Source organism: Lissotriton helveticus, chromosome 8 (assembly GCF_964261635.1).
Source record: "Lissotriton helveticus chromosome 8, aLisHel1.1, whole genome shotgun sequence".
NCBI lineage: Eukaryota > Metazoa > Chordata > Amphibia > Caudata > Salamandridae > Lissotriton > Lissotriton helveticus.
Window position 1 is genome coordinate 49204409 of NC_136069.1, and position 19111 is coordinate 49223519.

Consider the following 19111-nt stretch of genomic DNA (forward strand, 5'->3'; position numbering starts at 1 on the left):
AAGGGTTGTTTGGACTGATACAAAGTGCTCACTAGAATAGTGAACATTATATATCAGGCCAACTTCTCACAGGGAACAATTACCAACCTGACCTGCCTGTCATTATTAATGTAGGGAAATCAAAAAGGGGGAGGAAGAGGTGGTGCTGCGTGGCACCGAGGTGGGCACGTCCTCCTCTTGCAAAAGTAACTGTAATCAAAAAGGTCCACCTCAAAGGGTTTATTTTAGTGTGTATCCTGATGACTCTGGAATACACACATTTGTTTAAAATACCCCTCACACACCAAAAGGGCCCTTGGTGTCATGCTTCATCATCGGGGTCTTCCCGCCCGGCTGCCGGACGGGGCAGTGCTGCGACAAGCGACTACGCTGGAGCACCTTATTAATTGTGGGTGCTATGTGAGTGAATAGGAGTGAGTGTCAGTGGGGTCAGGAGTGATGGAGAGGTGATGTTAAAAAATACCTGGCCTAGTGATAAAAAAGACTGTTTAATAAACACTGGCTGGTATTGTTAAAAAGAATTAAAGTCGGAAAGAGTAAGCGGGGTTATGAGCTTACTTTCCTGTGTGGGTCGACATGTTTCGGGGCGTCAAGCCACTTCGTCAGGACCGGGGTAAGAGATCCCCCTGTCACTCACTAGTGTGTCGCCACAGTGGGTGTATTTACAAGAAGGTGAAAAAAGGGGTCTATGTGTATGGATATAAACTTTATACTATAATACACATCCCTTTCTAGATAAGCTACTCATGTAGTATGCCTGAAAAAACAAGAGCACGGTATTAATGCGCGAATCCCAGAGCGCTATATCCAAAGTACCTGTGAAAAAAAGTGGACAAACATACATATAGCAGCGGTACATCCCTAGGGAACCCAGGGAGGGATCTGTACTTTTTCAATGATAGTTACACACATAGAAATCACACATTATATTTGTGTATAGTGCAGAGAAATTGGATAGTCTGCACTAAATTCAAATACATACTTATTATGGTGAGGAACAGTGCCTCATGAGCCAACTCTAGATCGAAGGGTATTTTAGGGGTCCAACTGCAGGTGGGAAGAAAATGAAACAGATATGCATATGTAGAGGGTTAAGTCTAAGTATTCAGGTGGTAAGTTTCTAAGAGTCAAAAATAGTGGCAGCCCATGTGCCTCTATCTACTCGTCCTTCCTTCACAGTTAGTTCACACACATATTTACCTCACACATCCAGTTAGTTTCCCACCATGGAGGACGCAATGGCCGCCGTAGTAACCGAACCTCGGTTCTCCGTTTTCCAACACAGGTGTCCGGTATCAGTGACCCTTTAACAATCAGACCCACCCCTATTATCCAATCATTGCAGCTATTTAAACACCCGCCCGCACCTCCATCCTCATTACCACGGAGGCCACGGACGGAGGAGGAAGCACAACGAGGCTGGGGGTTGAGTAAGTACGGCATAGCCGGCAAGGAAGGACGAGTAGATAGAGGCACATGGGCTGCCACTATTTTTGACTCTTAGAAACTTACCACCTGAATACTTAGACTTAACCCTCTACATATGCATATCTGTTTCATTTTCTTCCCACCTGCAGTTGGACCCCTAAAATACCCTTCGATCTAGAGTTGGCTCATGAGGCACTGTTCCTCACCATAATAAGTATGTATTTGAATTTAGTGCAGACTATCCAATTTCTCTGCACTATACACGAATATAATGTGTGATTTCTATGTGTGTAACTATCATTGAAAAAGTACAGATCCCTCCCTGGGTTCCCTAGGGATGTACCGCTGCTATATGTATGTTTGTCCACTTTTTTTCACAGGTACTTTGGATATAGCGCTCTGGGATCCGCGCATTAATACCGTGCTCTTGTTTTTTCAGGCATACTACATGAGTAGCTTATCTAGAAAGGGATGTGTATTATAGTATAAAGTTTATATCCATACACATAGACCCCTTTTTTCACCTTCTTGTAAATACACCCACTGTGGCGACACACTAGTGAGTGACAGGGGGATCTCTTACCCCGGTCCTGACGAAGGGGCTTGACGCCCCGAAACATGTCGACCCACACAGGAAAGTAAGCTCATAACCCCGCTTACTCTTTCCGACTTTAATTCTTTTTAACAATACCAGCCAGTGTTTATTAAACAGTCTTTTTTATCACTAGGCCAGGTATTTTTTAACATCACCTCTCCATCACTCCTGACCCCACTGACACTCACTCCTATTCACTCACATAGCACCCACAATTAATAAGGTGCTCCAGCGTAGTCGCTTGTCGCAGCACTGCCCCGTCCGGCAGCCGGGCGGGAAGACCCCGATGATGAAGCATGACACCAAGGGCCCTTTTGGTGTGTGAGGGGTATTTTAAACAAATGTGTGTATTCCAGAGTCATCAGGATACACACTAAAATAAACCCTTTGAGGTGGACCTTTTTGATTACAGTGTCATTATTAATGGACATAGCGGTAGCAAAGGGACACGGTTGTACGCCTGTTTTGTCGACATCAAATCGGCATTCGACCGGGTTAACATAGAGCGATTATGGGGAAAACTAAAGACCTGGGGTGTGCCGACCAATCTTTTAAAGGCAATAAAAGCTCTATACCAAAATACTTGGGCAAGAGTGAAACTGGGCAATGGAGCCTATACAACGAGGAGCATACCAACGCACCAAGGCCTAAAACAAGGCTGTGTTTTAGCGCCTACTCTTTTCAACCTCTTCCTTTCCGACCTCTCAACCGTGCTGGACTCGGATGAAGTTCACCCGCCATCATTGTCTAATCATCGAATCCCTTGCCTGCAATACGCAGACGACATAGTATTGCTGAGTAAAACGCCAATAGGACTACAAAGAGCACTAAATAAATTAGCAGCTTATTTGAAACAGGAAGGTTTGGACCTAAACAAAGAAAAAACAAAAGTGGTCCGCCTAGTGGACCCCAAAAAACGTAGGTACACATGGATGGCGAACGGGGCAAAGGTGGAAGAACAAGGGTCTTACAAGTATCTCGGAATTATAATATCTCAGGGAGCAAAACAAAAGGAGCACAAAACAGCAATCCGTGCAAAAGCTCAGACCCTGATTTTCGCTTACCGCTCACTAAATGCAAAAATGGATTGCCCAAATTATAAGCATCTGTTGAAAGTCATGTCGGCCCAAATTTTGCCCACCCTGTCCTATGGTCTGGTCACCTGGTGTGGCAAGGAAGCCGACGTACTAAATGACCTACAAACTAAAATCTATAAAGCTGTTTTTAATCTCCCAAAATGTGCCTCAGCTTCGCAAGTTAGTCTCGAATTTGGTCTGCAAAACCAGAAATACAGGAGCATGAGCGGCTTCGTAAAACTGTGCAATAAACTCAGATCTGCAGACCCAGATTCAATGGACTGGCTAAGCTGGGAAGAAATAAAAAATCAAGGGGAGTCCGGAACCCCGTGTACCTGGGGAAAGTACTTGAAAGTCTGTGTGAAAGAGCTGGAGTTGGAAGCAACATGGGAAGCCGGGATGGACAAAGTAAGCTTAAGTAGATCGGCCAACATGGCAGCAAAAAAGAAATCTTTTCAAGAAGATAAAGGTACATTTATAAAACGGCGACACGGCTGGTCTATTATAAATTCCTTCACAGCAGGAAAACCACATGCTTATTTAACTTCCTATTTCAACAAGCACCTAAAAAGAGCTTTTATGGACTATAGGATGGGTATACCCTGTATATGGTTAAACTGAATTGCTCAGGAGAAGGTCTACAGAGAAGTATCGAGTTCTGAGGCTTATTAGCGTTTTGTTTCTGCTCGTTTTTCGAGGCATTTTTATTTTAGTGTAACTTTTAACTGGTGGGATATTATTTCCCACTGTACACCTTTTAGTGTATATGCCCGCTTACCTGCACTGTAAATTGTCTCCTCACCGCTATTTAGCGGGTCTCTCGCCACATTCACGACTATCACCGCCATCTTGGGGATAGTTGGGACGTTTTCTTGGGCGCCATCTTGGGGCAGCGTTCTAGCTGTCAGGCGGCTACCTACGACGTCTACTTAAACCTGCCACATGCTAGCGCGCACCGTATGCGCGCAGCCCATCTACGCCCATCCACGACCAACCGGGACCAGGGGCCATAACCCCTGGCCAATCCATCAGGTACTGTAGAACTGCCTTAACACAGTTAAACCAGGTCGATGTACAGCTTACCCAGGAATGTATAACTCTGTTACGACAGGAGGGACTGTACAAATCCATGCTGTTAAAGGAGGGGAGGAAAAACGGGATGGATGATACCACCTTGAGGTATGGTGTGTTAAATACTCGTTCTTTGCAGAGGCACAATCTAGAAATATTTTCGTTGCTACAGGATGGTGGGTTTGATATTCTGGGAGTCACGGAAACGTGGCTTGAGGATGCTTCTAACCCAGACCTGGTGGCCTCTCTTCCCCCGAACTATAAGGCTATCTGGCTCAACCGCACGGGTACCAAGAGAGGAGGGGGGGTCGCGCTCTTTTATAACAGTCACTGGCGGACAGAAAGAGTATGCGCAGAAAATTGTGGGGGAGCAGAGGTGCTGGGCGTGAAATTTGAGATGGGCACCACTTGTTGGGTTATCTTATTGCTGTATCGTCCTCCTTGGGCTAAACCAACTTTTTTGGATCTCTTTTTGGAAATCGTTCATGATCTTAGATCCCGCTATGAGAACCTGTTGATAATGGGAGATTTTAACTTTCATTGGGAGCTTTCCCCAAAAGAAGGGCAAGCTCTTCACCTAGAAGAGGCCCTAATGGCCTTAGGGATGACTCAATTAGTGACTGGCCCTACCCATGTCAAGGGTCATACCCTGGATTTGGTATGGACTACAGACTCTATCCCAGGTCATACTATCACCGCACCGTGTGCTTGGTCTGACCACTATTTAATCACAGGCCAGAGGAAGTTTCACAGGGGGGAAAACCGTCAGAGAACGGTGTGGAAAACTGTAAGGAGATGGAATCACATAAATAAGGAAGACTTGGTTGGCCAGCTATTAAATTCCACCGATTTAAACATAGCTAATGAGAATATCGAGGCTGGTAGCCAAAAGCTTTTCGATAAACTGAAGAAAGCCATTGACGCTGTTGCTCCGGCGGAAAAGATGAAATGGGTGGATAAAGGGCCGGGGTCGCCCTGGTTTGACGATACTTTAAGAGCAAAGAAACAGGCCCTTCGGAGGGTGGAAAGAGCCTGGAGGAGGGATTATAACACTAATGCACAGAACCTATATGTACAGGAACTAGCGCATTATAAAAAGGCTATTCTGGCTCATAAAGCAGATTTCTTTGAGACCAGAATAGCAACAGCTCGGGTCCCGCAGAAAGAAATCTTCAAGGTACTTAATGAACTGAAAAATGTCAAAGAGCAGAAACCGGAGTTCTCCCAGGAAGACTGTCAGAACTTCCAGGATTTCTTTATAAGTAAAATTGAGGATCTTCAGGGTGAAATATCTCGGACTCCAATTTTTTACTGCCCATCATACACTTTGCCAGATACCCCTGACGTACACCAATTCCTTAACACATTACCCTTGATTACTAAGGAGATGTTCTCTAGTTTGGTGGAGAGAGTGAATTCAGGCTCTCAGGCGGACCCGTGCCCTCCTAGTGTCTTTAAGCTCGCTATATCGGGGTGTGAAGAGGATGTACTTACCCTCTTAAATAGGTCTCTGGAGATGGGACAGGTTCCAACGTCCTTTAAAGAAGCTCGGCTGATCCCGCTCCTTAAAAAACCTGGGGCCGATGTTAAAAATTTAAAGAACTATAGGCCCATCTCCCAATTACCCTTTTTAGCCAAAGTAATTGAGCAGCATGTCTTGACGCATCTGTCGAAACACCTGGAGACCAACGACCTGCTAGAGCAAAATCAAGCTGGCTTTCGAAAACATCATAGTACAGAGCTGGTGATGGTATCCATTTTGGATGAACTAAGATGCAGAGCTGACAAGAAGATCCCTGGGGCCTTGATGCTCTTAGATCGCTCCGCCGCGTTTGATACGGTGTGTCACACTCTACTGTTGAAACGTTTGAGAGATCTGGGCATCGGGGGGACCGCGTTAGGCTGGCTAACTTCATTCCTGCAGGGAAGATCGCAGAGGGTCCAGCTGTCAGACTTTGTATCTACATCAGCAGCCATAACCTGTGGAGTTCCGCAGGGTTCGGCACTATCACCGCTCCTTTTTAATATATACTTACAGACACTGATTTCTGCTCTCAATCATATGGAGTGTCAGATTTACAACTACGCCGACGACACACAGATTATCATACAAATTGAGGATTCATCTGGAGCCCAGGCTAGGTTGCATAACATCTTAAAGTTCACGAGTAACTGGATGTCCACCAACTCCTTAAAGATCAACCCATAGAAGACCGAAGTGTTGCCCATTACCAGCTTGGGCAACCCGTGGAATGATCGCTTCTGGCCTAAGGAGTTGGGCAGGACCCCGGCACCAGCTAAGGTGGTGAAAAGCCTGGGCATCCACATTGATGGTAATCTTTTCATGAAAAATCAGGTGTCGTCTGTGGTGGGCACTTGCGTTGGCCTCCTTAGGCAGCTGCGTAAAATCTCGCAGATGCTGTCCTTCTCTACCTTAAGGACTGTGGTGTCTGCAACAATTTTAGGTCGTCTGGACTATGGAAATTCCCTTTATGTAGGGCTCCCTCAGCAACAACTGTCAAGACTGCAAATCGTGATGAACGATGCAGCGAGATTGATCTTTGGAAAATCTAGAAGTGCGCATGCCTCTCCTCTCCTATGCCAATTACATTGGCTCCCCATTAGGCAGAGGATTTTATTTAAAGGTATGTGCATCGCGCACAAGGTAGTCTATGGCAACGCTCCTAGTTATATTAAAGCTAGGTTGGTGCAATACTTTCCAAGAAGGACCCTGCGTTCATCCGATGACACTCTTCTGATCTGCCCTCGCTACCGCATGGCTACCTTCAGTGGACGTGCCTTTTCAACTACCTTACCGGCAGCCTTGAAGAAACTACCTCTCTGCCTACGGAAGGAACCGAATCTATTGCCTTTTAGGCGAATGTTAAAAACGGTACTCTTCCGAGAAGCGTGGGGCTTGATCTAATCTGGTTACCTGCCCTTCTGTATTGATCAGTTTTCTCCAGTACAAGCGCTTAGAGACCAACTGGTGATAATGCGCTATATAAATTGAATAAATAAAAATATGCACATCTCGAAGGACGTACTACCTTCCTGGAAAGGAGCCTACCAGACAGAGCAATACCGACTATGCGGGTACAAATCTGAATCTTTACCCCACTTCCTGTGCGTCTGTCCGGTACTTATGGCACAGAGGCAAAGACTTCTGAAATTCATCTTTAATGAGCTAAAGATCCGTTCCTGCAGACAAGCTGTAATAAGTTGGCTGGGAGGGAGTTCTATCATCATGGCGTGCAGAGGAACTAAGTTTCTGGCAGAGGTGAAAAATTTTTTGACTCAAGCTGAACAGGGGGTTTTTAAACATAATTTTACATTATTTCCAAACTGGGGAGGAGAAACTATTTTAGTAGAATGTATTAAATTTTGAATTAACATTTTTATTATGTGTAAATTGTAATAATTTTAATTAAATATGCAATAAATCTTTTTGACTTTGACTTTGACTGTCTGCCTGTCTTGATGAGTTGCTGCTACCATCTGAGCTAGGCCTACTCCGAAGCTCCAGCTCCTTAAGACCTCGCTTATGGTCTAACATCATCTTCCTTTCCTCCATCGCTATTCTTTTGTTTTCTTTCTCACTTTCCATCCTGAGTTTTTCCAACTCGAACTCCCTTGTGTCAGACCCTGAAACAACCTTGCGCCTACCGAGTTAGGACGCACTACATTTTCCACAGATCCATCTGTTCTGGGAGGCGGGATCTCTATATCAATCACGTACACGCAGGAGCAGTTGTACATGTATTTGATTGTTTCCGAACTGTTCCAAAGCGGATTGGCTGCTCCCCCGAACTTTGGATTGATGTTGGTTTGTCCATGAGGCTTCTGCTGGGTCTCACTTCTGAGACGCGGAACCCCGGCCTTGGTTGGTTTCCGGTTGTTCCCATCAGCCCGGAGCGATCTGGTGTGAATTCCGCTGTAACGCAAGACTCGCAGGGACATTTACTTTCTCCTGCTTGTGGCTGCATCGGGAGACCATCGGGACGCAGAAGAACGTTACCGTCTTGTTCAGCCTCCTTGTTGTGCTGGCGGCTGGAGCCGAGTACCGGCTATTGTGCCTTGCGGTGTGACAGCCCTGTTATCGCACACTCGATTCCCTAGCAGGTTTGCCATGCCTGAAGATCTCTAGAGGGAACCCTGTGCCAAGTTGGGACCTGGAAGCATCTTGAGGAGTGTCTCAAAGTAAAGGAGGTACTGTGTGCTTTTGGTTCTGGGTTCTATGGAGTATTGACGACCTTTTCTGGGATTGTTCATTCTTTGATTCTGGACATACCGTTCTTTTCTTTTGAGCTGAACATAGCGTTGGGACCAGCACCGTCTGTTCTTTCAACAGGATGGTGATATTTGTGTTTATGAACCTTTAATCCAGGGACTATTTTTTCTTTTGTTTTTTGGCTATTTTTGTTTTAAGTGCAGGAGTGCCGGACATGGGGTATGTTTGAAGAGGGCGTGTGGTGATGTTTCCCTGTTGCTCTATTGAATGGACGAGTTGGTGATACTTGTGCTTGGATTTTGTAGGTACCAGTTCAGATGATTCCACGATAAGAGAGGCAGCCTGTTACAGTAAGCCTCCCTGAAGAACGTGGAATTCTCCTTTCTACAGCGAAGAAGTAGTTTGGGTATGTGGAACAAATATAGCGAGAACATATGAGAGTAGTTAGACTGTTAACTGAATAGTAATTGTATGTTTCTTGTATTGCAGGTATCCCTCTTCCCATGCTGCACCTTCCCTATCCCTCGCCTGATCTCCTCGATACTCTATAGTCAGAGTTGGGGATGTCAGGAGGTGGACCCTTTGAGCACCGCCCAGATCCTGAGGAGTTCTTGTGATCTCGACACCTTGCTTCCTACCCGTCCTCCATCTCCTCTGGGGACAGGCTACTGCTGCCTGGCCTGAAGGGTTACTCCCCTTCCAAAAGCACATCCACCCTTGGAATAGGCCTCTCCGCCTCTCCACCTCTCCACTAAGATCGCCAGATTGCCCACTTGCATATCTGTCTGCTACCTAGGCCCTCAGCGCCTTTGGTAGCTCGTCCTTCCTAGCGAGGCCTCGGACTTGGACTTTGAAGGCTCTTGCAAATGGATGTATATTCCCTAACATTGTAGAGTTCTAACCTATCCTCCTCAAAGGCAATTTCCAGGGATGCATGGATGATGCTCTTGATTCCGGCATGACGAAGTAGCAAGTTCAAACTTGAATCAAGCATCCTAGGACCGGTTTCTGGCTATCAGCCGTCATCAGCTAGGATAGCTTGACTACAGTGGTCTAGTGAGCACGGGACCCACGTCTGGGCATACCCTTCCCACATAGGGCGAACATCAAAACACACAAGATGAAGGACGGAATGTTGCACATTGGCAAAACATTCACCCCCAGTCACAGATCTGGGTTTAATCCATTGTTATTTTGCTAAAGAGACCAAAAAGAAAAAAGACTAGTATGTGGCATGTAATGGTCTGTAATATTATAGTAGTGCACACCGATTACTGTAAGTCAAGTGCAAACGCAAGTCCTATCCCACCGTAGACAACCAATGTTAAAAATGGGGGTCTCTAGTTGGCAAGGGCTTGCACCTTTGTCCAAGTAGGGACTCTTCTTCCTAGTCAAGATAAGGGAGTTACACTCAAATTCAAAATTACTTTATTCGGTTTCAATTAAGAAAAGCCATAAAAGTGCATACATAGAAGCCGAATACATTGATAAAAATTGATACAAATTTAAAAAGACAAGTATGTCTGGATAAAATAACTTAATATACACACATATTTTTAAAAACCATACAAATTATTAGATATCGATCGAAAGCACAGTATAAAACTGAGTAAAAAGTACAACAGTATTCTATTATAGGTTAGTCCTATGGCTAATACAGAATTTCAGGAATTTAACAATATTTGTCACCACGCATTCTGAGTCCATGAGTTGTAATACGTTAAGGGCAGGACGACATTGACGTAAGCCTAAAATTTTTACAATTGGAATTAACCAGAGCTTTCTTGGTTCTACATAAAATTTACAGAAAAGGACCACATGAATTAAAGATTGGGTTGAGACGTCATCGCAGGGGCAAGGTGGTAATAGCTTCGAACAATCGTTGATTTTGGGAAGGGTTACAAATCGGTGAAAAATATTAAACCTGAAACGAGTCAACAGAAACCTTTTGTAGCCACTCAGATTGCAGATTAAATAAGGCTGAATGGCCATAGAAGATTGGATCAGCTGTGAGTGTTGGACCGAGTTTTTGTTGACTTCAGACACCAGACGCAAATCTTCCAGATGAGTCAGGCATTGATTTTTCAACCTTTTTCTCGATAGCTCTGGAATAAGTAGGGGATTATAATAATATCATTCTAGGCCCAAATGGTACAGGAACTTCTTAACATATAGAAGCCAACCGATTTTAACTGAATTTTGTGCGAGACAGTCTTTCAATAAGCTCTGAGTAAAAACGAACTTAGTAGATGACCAAAGGCGGTGCCACAATACAATTGGCTGCATTTTTATGATATCGATAATGTATGGCAAACCTAGTTCTAGGTGGCAACCAAAGGTTGAGGTACCTCGCGGAACAGCGAGGAGGAACCTCAAAAAACTGTTCTCCACTTTTTGGAGGGGTTCCGCCTGTACGTAGCCCCACACCCCTGCTCCATAGATGGCAGTACTAATCAGACCCTCCAGGATATCGCGATTTCGCGATTTGCCGCGAAATCGGCACTTTTAAAAAAATGCCGCGATTTTTACAAAAAGGCCCGCGAAATCGGCATTTTTGTAGAAATCGCGGCATTTTTCGCTATATCCTGGGAGGTCTGCTTTATCAGCAGCATTGGAGAGGCACAGCGGGATGGCAACCCTCACACCTCCAGCCCTTGATGACCTGTTAAGAGGTGCTTCGAAGGTGACTGAGAGGGAGGGGCTGCAGGTTCAGGAGCAGTGACATCTATTCACATGCAAACAGCCCTGCCTGATGGTGGAATCCGCGACTGCCATTTCCCTCTTGTTACCCCGAGCCAACAATCAATTTGTCTCCAAGTTGATGCTAATTATCAGATAAAAGCACCTTTCAGTGGCTAGCCTGCGCCCCATTGATCCCAGCTCGCACGTGCTTGTTAAGGAGCAGACAGGTTCAGCTATCCAGCCACGGAGAGCCCGAGAGGGGCCAGCCGCAGAGGTCACAGGGTCCCAGGAGGGCAGCACGCGCCAGCAGGTGGAAGAGGGGCTGGAGAGAGGTGAGGTTGGAGGGTTGTCTCTCGAGCTCTGGGGCGGCAAGCGCCCTGCGTCTGTGAATTCCTATACGAGGCAATGTGTCATGTCTCTGCTATTTAGAGGGAGGCTCACACATTCCATTTCTACCCAGGGCCCCAAACATCCGAGACTCGGCCAGATTACACCCCTGATTACACCGAGGCAGCACGTGGTTCTCTTCACAGAGCGTAATTACTGTCACTAAATTGTAAGCAAACCTCGGTTCTTCAAACATGCAGTCTATAATTTAAGAAAATAAAGAAATGGCACAATCGCACCCACACTGATTAACAAAGTATGGAGGACAATCAGTTCAATCAGTTCTCTTAGAGTATCTCCTGTAAGTACTGTATATCACAGTGGGGGATGGCATTTTGGACAGAGAGCCTGTCTTCTCGTTGTCTTGTGCAGGAGGGGGCGAGGAGCCCAAGATGATACTAGAATACTGCATGCCCACCCCTGTGCCTACCCTGGTGGATCCTGGTCCTTCTCCTGTGATGGCTCCTGCCCTCCCCTCAGTGATGGCTCCTGTCCCCCCATGTGGTGGCTTCAGTCCACCCCCCGCCTGTGATGGCTCCTGTCCCCCCATGTTGTGGCTCCAGTCCACCTACACCTGTGATGGCTCTTGTCCCCCCCCCTGTGGTGGATCCTGTCTCCGCCCTGGGTGGCTTCTGTCCCAGTCCTGGAACGGCCCCTGCAGCGAGGGTGAAGTTCTTGATGGGCCTCTTCTCAAAAGGGCTCAGCTCAAAATTAATATGGAAAGGTCGGCGAGTAAGTAAGTGAAGGGATGGCTGAATGGCTGGATGAATTAGTAAAAGGGTGAATGGATGAATGAAAGATTGAATAAATGGATAATGAGAGAGGATGGATGGATTGATGACAGGGGAAGATGGAGAGAAAATGTAAATAGCTGGATGTATGGGTGGAAGGGTAGCTGGATGATGGATGAGGGGAAAGATGGATGAGGGGAAGGATGATGGATGAGGAGAAGGATGGATGGATGGATGGATGGAGGGGAAGGATGGATGAGGGGAAGGATGGATGGATGGATGGAGGGGAAAGATGGATGGATGAGAAGGATGGATGGATGGATGGGTGAGGGGAAGGATGGATGATGGATGAAAGGAAGGATGGATGAGGGGAAGGATGGATGGATGAGGGGAAGGATGGATGAGAGGAAGGATGGATGGATGAGGGGATGGATAGAGGGGAAGGATGGATGATGGATGAAAGGAAGGATGGATGAGGGGAAGGATGGATGAGGGGAAGGATGGATGAGAGGAAGGATGGATGAGAGGAAGGATGGATGAGGGGACGGATAGAGGGGAAGGATGGATGGATGGGTGGGTGAAAGGATGGATGGATGGATGATGAGGGGAAGGATGGATGATGAGGGGAAGGATGGATAGATGGATGATGAGGGGATGGATGGATGGTTGATGAGGGGGTGATGGATGGATGGTTGATGAGGGGGTGGGTGAAAGGATGGATGATGAGGGGAAGGGTGGATGGATGGATGATGAGGGAATGGATGGATGATGAGGGGGTGGGTGAAAGGATGGATGGATGATGAGGGGAAGGATGGATGGATGATGAGGGGAAGGATGGATGGATGGATGAAGAGTGGGTGGGTAGATGGATGGATGGATGAGGGAAAAGGATGGATGGATGATGAGGGAAAAGGATGGATGGATGGATGGATGGATGGATGATGAGGGGAAGGACAGATGGATGGATGGATGGATGGATGGATGGATGGATGGATGATGGGTGGGTGAAAGGATGGATGGAAGGAAGGATGGCTAAGTGAAAGGGTCGATGGAGAGAGAAAGGGAGGATGGATGGATGACTAAAATAGTGGATGGGTGGAAGGATTAGTAAGTGAAAGGATGGCTGGATTGGTGAAAGGGTAAATGGCTGAATGGATGAGTGAATGGATGGATGGGATGAAGAGTGGATGGATAAGTGTACAGATGGATAGGGTGAAAGGGTGGATGGATAATGGAGATGAGTGAAAGGATGGATGAGGGGATGGATGAAGGGATGGATGAGTGAAATGATAGATGGAAGGATACATGATGGATAGGTTTGCAAACGGTTGAATATGTTTGGAAATGGCTGGGCTTACTTATATACTATTGCGCGACCTCTGATGTGTCTGTAAAACGTACCTATTGTCCTGAAGTTTTGTCCTGAATTTTGAGCTCCTGTCCTGAATTTGTGTCCTGAATTTTGACCCTTTGTCCTGAATTTTTACACTCACCGTCCTGAATTTGCACCAATGCCAGTTGGTCACCCTATTCGCTGGCTTGTAGACGGAGTGCCGTGCAGAGATGTCTGTCCCTCAAGATAAACAGACAGAACCACTCAGCCGAGAGAGCTGAGGCGCACACGGGACGGGGTATCTGCAGAGGCGCGCTGGACAAGGGATGAAGTCAGAGGGTTGAGCTCACCTATTGCAGACCATTTCCCCCTGGGAGTGAGCCATGGGAAAAATCCTAGAGGCGAGAAATTTAACACGGGCGTCAAGTGGCCCCATGTCATGGGTGTCAACTTCAACCAGTCCCCGCTTTTAAATCGGAGACGATTTGCAGGCTGACATTTTGCAACGAAACTACAAGTACCAACATGCAGTTCGCTACTGTTTAACAAGTGACCACTTGGCGGTTTTGACTGCTCTTTCTCTAGTGTTTAGGTCTGTCGAATGGGCATCCGGTGGGATATCAGGTTGTGTTCAAAATACACTGTACTATTTAACGGGCTTACTAATAAAAAGGGCGATAGGTATAGCCATCATTAGTGCAGCAGGTACAGTGGCACCAAGCTCTAAGGATATTGCAAGACACAAACTGACCTGCAATGGTACGCCTCTTCTGGCGCAAGGCTTTGCAACGTGACGCATCTGGGAGATGCGTCACGTAGTAAATACTCTGCACCATGGTGCATCTTTTGCGCCGCCGCTGCGTCACAAAAGTGACGCAACGGCGGCGTAAAAGCAGCGCAAGGGGCTTGTAAATCTGCCCCAAAGTGTCTACATTGTAAAGAAACCAAATATACATAGGTTCATGTTGTTAAATAAGTAAAAAAACTAAGATATCTGTGTTTGTTGTAGGAAAAATGGCCACATAAAATGCCGCAAAATTGCCGCTAAATTTCCATATTTGTGCCGCTAAATTTCCATTTTTGTGCCGCTAAATTTGCTAATCCATGCCGCTATATCCTGGGGGGTCTGACTAATACATTTTGCCTGGTAGATTTGAAATATTTCTGCCGGAGGTCTTATAACTAGCCTCTGTGTAAAGCTTACTAGTGCCGAAGTGGCCCTTAAAAATAACAGCTTTCTGGCCTCTATAGCTTTTCTCCATGTGCATTTATCATCAATTAAAGTTCCAAGATAGGGATACGTGTTCGTATTCTCCACCTTGGTATTGTTGATGAAGATGTCTCTCCTTTTCTTATGCCTTGGCCCTGCGTTCATTGTAGGGTTTTTTTTAATGTTAATTTTTAAATCTAGATTAGACATATAGGTGTTATATCTGTTAAGTGAATGTTGTAGTTCCAGGGGAGTGCATCCAATAATCACAGCATCGTCCGCGTAGAGGAGGGCGGGTATCGGGCGATTTTGAAGAAGGGGAAGGTCCTGGCACCCCTCCAACATGGCTGCTTCTAGACCATTTGTATAAAGTCTAAAAAGGAAGGGGGCCAGGACGCAGCCCTGCCTGACACCCCTCTCAACCCTAAACGGCGCTGTCAACTCCCCTCCCGCTCCAAATCTCACCCTGGCTGTGGCATTTGAGTACATTTCACCCAGGAAATTAACTCCTAAAATAACCCATGCTCACCCCCTTTGTAGCTTGGCATGAGCAGTCAGGCTTATCATAGAGGCAGTGTGTAAAGCATTTGCACATAACCAACAGTAATACAGTGTTAGCACTAAAAAAGGACACCACACCAGTTTAGAAAAATAGCCACTATTTTTATATACAAGACCAAAGACAATAAGAATCCACAATACAGTACTTAAAAATCTACAGTTATCAAACACGCTTTAAAAACAGTTCCTTGATGCCGATAGCTCCGTCCTGGGCTATCACGGTGTCGTGAGCAAACAAATCCAAACAGTTCAGGCCGGTCGCGGACCAGCTACGGTGTCGAGAAGACCCGCAAACATTCCTTTTTAGAGATGCGGGCGCCGAGCCCTTGAAGTCACTCGTGTTGCAGGTCGAGCTCCTTTCTGTTGGGATCAGGAGCGCTGGCGTCAGCAGGCGTCGGGTGCTTTGGTGCGAAGTGCAGCGTGCAGTGCTCTCAGGTCGCGGTGCGAGCAGCGGCTCGGTGGCGGCGTCAGATGGCGTCTTCGGTGAGACCAGGGCCGCGGTGCGAGGTGAAGGCGGTGCTCGTCACAGTGCTGGCAGGTCACGGTGCAAACAGCAGCGGTGTCGTTGCTGAAAAGCTGTCGAACGGGAGTCAATGGTGTCGGCGGTGCGGGATAAGGGCGGGGCGTTGTGTACCTTTGCGAGCGGTGCCCTCGAACCACGGTGCAAGCAGCGACGTCGATTTTGGCGTGGAGCGGCGGCATCGGGGAGGCCAAGGCGTCGTCGTGAAGCATGGCGGTGCGGGGCCCACATGTCGCGGTGCGAGCAATGGCTCGGTCACGGCAGTAGGTGTCGTCCGTGAGACCAGGGTCGCAGTGTGGCGTTGGGACAGTGCTCTCTGCGTTGCCCAGGCTTCGGCGTGAAGTGAGGCGTGCGGTGTCCACAGGCCGCGGTGCGAGCAGTGGCAGTAGGCGGCATCGGTAAGACCAGGGTCGCGGTGCGGCATTGCGGCCGTACCCTCTGCGGTGCCTTCAAGACACGGAGTCGGCAGCTTCGTCGTAGACGTCGTCGAGTTGCTTTTCTTCTGTCGCAGCACAAAACACACAGTCCCCAGTGCTGAGGGCAGAAGAGCTTGACGTCTTTGCTGTTCCTGAGACTTCTCGAACAGGGGGGAAAGCTCTACCTCAAGCCCTTGGAGAAACTGACAAAAGTAGATTGCATAAAGTTCAGTCCAGTCCTTTCACTGCCCAAGACAGAAGCAGCCACTGTAGGCCAACACAGCAAAGCACACAGCAAAGTGGTAGTCCCTCCTCACAGCTTCTCCAGCTCTTCTTCTTGGCAGTCTTCTTGATCCAAAAGAGTTCTAAAGTTCAGGGGTTTGGGCCCCAGTATTTGAATCCAAAAATCCTTTGATCCTCTAGGCAGAGGGTGTCTGTGCCCAGCCAGAACCAGTTCTGCCTTCTCTGGTGTAACTTATATTCTGGCCCCATACCGTTACCACTTAGCCTGTTATCCATGATGCTTAAGGGAGGTGGTCTTATATGAGGAAGTGTACTATTCTTTTGCAATGTAAAGGTTAGATCAGTAAGTTTTAATTCAAGTGCAGATAAGCGAAACAGGATTGGGTCTAATTTGATATAAAAAGCAGATGGAAAGGCTCATTTAAGTGTGTTAAACAATGTGGTGTCCAAGGCAGTTAGATTTGACTGTGAGCTGGTACTTTTCTAGGAGGTAGACCAGGAAACGCCTTGGGCACTTATGGCTGGATTGTGATCTGAACAGGGGGTGTGGTTATACAAAAGGAGGGCTCGGTAACGCAGCTTGATCATGGGCTGTGACTGTCTATCCAACACGTATGTCCTGGACTGGTACTAATAAACCTTCTTGTAAATCAGAGGAGCCCTGTGAGGAAGGGAGAATAGGTGATTGAGACAGACGCTGGGTGCCCAGTCAATCTCCTTGTACACAACCCCTTCTGCTTGCTGTAAGAAGACCTCCATCATGCTCACAATACTCGAATGGTCTTTTGAGGTGCCCCTGCCTCCGACCTACGTTTTCCCATGGCAGGCAAGGACTGTCAGGTCTGCAAAGGTGGATAACAAGCCAATCCCAGCAAGGTCCCTTGAAAGCCCTCTGGGTACCTCTCCAGTACAAGCTGGGCTGGTATGGGCGGTGTTACCAGCAAGGCGACAATTACAGCTCAAGGTCTGTACACCGATTACGAGGAGATAGAACTCTTACCATATATGGTTTATAATTAGGAATCCATGCTCTTGGTAATGGGATATACATTTCTGTATCTAACAAGCACTGGCAAACCCAATAGATAGTGGCTTTGTTAATGTTTCTTGTTTACATGTTGCACAGCAACATGGCTTAAAGGAAAAGAGAGCGCTATGACATGGTCAACACTGGCTGCCTCATAGTACTTAAAAAAAATACTTTAAGCCAAGTAGCACAGCAGTCTTCCCTGTTTTACGACATGTAAAAACAAATTGGCAAAGCCAACAGACCTCGCATAGGCGAAACCTATTGGCTTTGCTAATGCTTGTTTTCCAAACACTTTTAAGGAAAATGCAGCTTCTGCTTCAACAGTGTTCCCATGGTCCAAAGCACATTGGAAGGGCATTGGGAGCTACAACACAGAATGCTCCTTTTGTGAGCCTGTAACACCCACATAACCTGCAAAGAAATGATCCTGATTGTCTGACAAGCTCCCAAAGTTAAACCAGGGGGCTAACTTATTTTGAGATCCTGAGTACCGTTTATAGATGCTCATGACACACTCAAATATGGAATTCTGTGCAGAAATATTCGCTTTCAGATAAAAGCTGGACACCTCTTGGGTTGTGCTTTGCAGACAAGCATTTGATTCTGCCAGGAAAATTTCTGAAGGCTCAGTTGTGTTCATGTTTATTATTACTTTACGTTATTAATCATTATAACATTGGAATGCCGATGTTCCATTCAAAAGGCTTTCTGGAGTGTAGGCTGCCTTTCAGCATAGTTCACATTTTAGTGCTGGTTAGTGTCTCGTTAACCGCGGCGTAAAATCTTCCACAGCGCGGGCGTTTCCGTGCGCGTGTGGGGCCGCATCGGCAAACGGACGTGCGCAGTACTACGGAGGAAGTGCGCGCGACGGCGTTGGCCGACGCTCGCAGCGAAACATTAACAATTTGGCTTTGTTAATGTTTTTTTTTAAAGATGTTACATAGTAGTGTGGGCTCCTGTACAACACGGCTTAAAGTCAATAAAGCCAAAGGGCTGTGATACAGTAAAGGCAGGGCGCGCCATAGCGCTTTGTAATGTAATGTAATAATGTCTTGTAAAGCGCATGAATCACCCCACATGGGGTATCTCCGCGCTGTAGACCGCTGGGGAACCCGTCCTGGCTTTCCCTGTGAGATGGTCCCTACTGGGTATCTCCAAGGTGAAACCAGGCATCCCCGGCCGTTGTGGAGATGAGGCAAGCTAATGCCCAGAGTTGCCGAGTGTGATCCCTGGTTAGAGTAGGCACCGAGGCGCGAATTATCGAGTCCGCTGACCCTGGTCCACGACCCTGCCGCGTCGGGAATTGAACCCTGGTCCCAGGCCGTCCTCTGCTTCCGGGTCTGCCGCCTCTAACCAGTGAGCCACACCACTCCACTTTGCTTTCATTTACTTTAAGGCATGTTGCACAGCAGCCCGTACTGCGAGGCGTGGCGGGGGTCAAAGACTATTTTGTAATTTTTTTACCTTCGGGTAACTGCATATAAAAATAACACACACGCACATTTAATGAAAGAACAAGAGCAAGTTAAACTAATCCATGTGAAACAGTCTTTTCCATTATAAAGCCTCAGTTAGCTAATGGCAATTAGCGCATTTT